The sequence below is a fragment of the Pteronotus mesoamericanus genome, unplaced genomic scaffold (genome assembly GCF_021234165.1).
Source record: "Pteronotus mesoamericanus isolate MK-2021 breed Mesoamerican mustached bat unplaced genomic scaffold, CSHL_Meso_final scaffold_174, whole genome shotgun sequence".
NCBI classification, from domain to species: Eukaryota; Metazoa; Chordata; class Mammalia; order Chiroptera; family Mormoopidae; genus Pteronotus; species Pteronotus mesoamericanus.
In genome coordinates, this window is record NW_026555309.1 from 18415102 (window position 1) to 18417740 (window position 2639).

General features: G+C 37.3%; 1 non-coding gene and 1 pseudogene across 1 annotated transcript; one reads left to right on the forward strand and one right to left on the reverse strand.

Moving 5' to 3' along the window:
- Nucleotides 1-391: 391 nt before the first annotated feature.
- Nucleotides 392-938, reverse strand: LOC129084037 (60S ribosomal protein L17-like; annotated as a pseudogene).
- A 387-nt stretch (nucleotides 939-1325) lies between these two features.
- LOC129084462 (U1 spliceosomal RNA) lies at nucleotides 1326-1487 on the forward strand. The gene has a single exon (XR_008530591.1). It is a non-coding gene; the product is annotated as a U1 spliceosomal RNA (small nuclear RNA).
- Nucleotides 1488-2639: the final 1152 nt, after the last annotated feature.

Consider the following 2639-nt stretch of genomic DNA (forward strand, 5'->3'; position numbering starts at 1 on the left):
GTGTATAAAGTGAAACAAAGGAAACTTAAATAGAATGAGTCTTCATGGAATATTCCAAAAGTAAGTGGAGCTAACCTAAGATTCATTCTATGGTCATCCATATCAGAATTCCCTAGAATGGGGGTATTCCAAGTTGTTTTGTTTGGTTTTTGCTCAAAACACCCTAAAAGAATTTTTTTATCAAAAGTTTAAGGAGTTGAAACCAATATAATTTCTGACATATTGTAAATATAGACATTCTAAAATAAAATGGTTCCATCCAATTTAAATGTACCTAAAATAGTATCAGCATCACAGTGATTGATTGGTATTACAGTTACTCATTTAAAAAAGCTTGAACAATCCCTTCTTTTTCTTTTTTTCTTTCATTAGTATTTATTTTGTGTTGAATTTACTCCCAGGCCATAAGTTTTTGTTTCTTCAGTTTTTTTCAGGGATATCTTTTTCTTCTGTGTAACCTCCTCTCTGGCTTAGGAACAATCTGCTCTTTTTCAGTAAGGATCACCACAGTGTGGCAGGGAGAGCTCATGTGTGGGTTAATCAGCCCATGAGTTCTATGAATTCTATGCTTGGGAGCTTTGTTCACCTGAATGTGCTCAGTGACCAGAGAATCTACATCTAAACTCTTAAGTTCAGCATCACTCTCTGCATTTTTAAGCATGTGCAGCAAAAATTCAGCACTCTTTTTGGGCCACCGACCCTGCGTCCAGTCCCACTGTTTGATCTGGGCACCTACCAACTCCACCATTACATTGACAGAATGGGACACATTGCTTCTTCAAAGTGACATCTTTCAGATAGTTGGTGGCTTTTCAGATCTACACGCCCTTGATGGCCTGGGCAGTTCCATGAGTGTTCTTAAAGTGAACATGAAGATTTGAACCTCTTGATTTGCATGAGTTGGTGGGGTTTTCTGGGTCAAGTGAATAGGGAACCATTTTCAGAGGTCAACTTGGTTGCTTTCAGGAACAATCCCTTCTTTAATATTTGAAATTTTACATCTTTCCTTTCCTCCTAAGGAAAGTCTTTTATTAATCATAATTCTCTGTAACAAAAATATCAATATAAGTTGAATTTATAAGTTGTATGTGTGACTATCATTTTTTAGATGTTAAAATTCTTCAGATTTGATTTACCATTGATTCCTATTAATATACAACAATATAAATTATACTGTCATTTAAAAACCCACTGAACATAAAAAGTTATTTTTAATAAAAATGTACTTCTCTTACTGAGATCACAATCCATGTTTTAAAATGGCTTATTGCTAGAACAAAATAGGGTATTACATCATTTTTCTTCCTTTCTAAAAGAATAAATGTATACCTGCCTGGCAGGGGAGATCCCATGATCACGAAGTCGGTTTTCCTGGCGAAGCTTGTCCATTGCACTCCAGATGCGCTGACCCCTGCGATTTCCCACAATGTGGGAAATTCAACTGCATAATTTGTGGTAGAGGGGAACTGTGTTTGAGCTCTTCCTGGGAAAATATACAAACAAACAAGGAAATCTTGTCACATTATAAAAGTAAGTAGTAACAAAGGAATTTTGTTATTGCAATGTCAACCAAGTTTTGAATTTCTTCTAGGTTATATTTTGAAAAATCATAAAATATCATCAAAAATTATGTGTAATGATCTACCAACTAGACTAGATTCTCCTTCAGATCAGTGAAAGCATTCAATTGGAAACCTCCTCATTTACAAAAGTATTCATTACTCAGTCACTAGAATCCCTCAGTTTCTCTATTTTGAGAAAATCTGCCAAAAAGATTTTACCTAGGCTCATTCAATATATTTATTATACTTGTTCTTCTTTCACTTTGAAGTATCATGTTTAAACTTAGGAATAGGAAAATGGTATCCATCTCTGGGCTGGTGTGGCTCAGTGGGTTGAGGGCTGGCCTGAGAACCAAAAGGTTGCAAGTTTGATTCCCAGTCAGGGCACACGCCTGGGTTGTGGGTCAGGTCCCCAGCTGGGGGCACATGAAAGGCAACCACACATTGATGTTTCTCTCCCTTCTTTCTCCCTCCCTTCTCCTCTGTCTAAAAATAAATAAATGAAATCTCTTTTTAAAAAGATATCCATATCAATCTTAATTTCATTACACTTCAGCCAATTTAATATTTCAGTAAAATGTTCTTAATCAACACATGCTTTAAATATATTTTTTGTCAAAACTTGGAGCTTTGGCACTCCCTGGCTGGTATGGCTCAGTGGGTTGAGTGCCAACTTGTGAACCAAAGGATCACTGGTTCAATTCTCAGCCAGGACAAATGCCTGTGTTGTGGGCCAGGTACCTTGCTGGGGGAGTGCAAGAGGCAATCAATGTTTCTCTCCCACATTGTTATTTTTCTCCCTCTCTTCTTCCCCTCTCTCTAAAAAAATAAGTAAATTGTCCTGGTTGCTATGGCTCAGTGGATTGAGTGCCAGCCTGAGAACCAAAGGGTCGCTGGTTCATTTCCCAGCCAGTACACATGCCTGGGTTGCAGGCCATGTCCACAGTGGGGGATGCATGAGAGGCAACCACACACTGGTGTTTCTCTCCCTCTCTCTCCCTCCTTTCCCCTCTCTCTAAATATAAATAAATAAAATCTTTTAAAAATAAATAAATTTTTTTTTAAAACTTGGAGCTT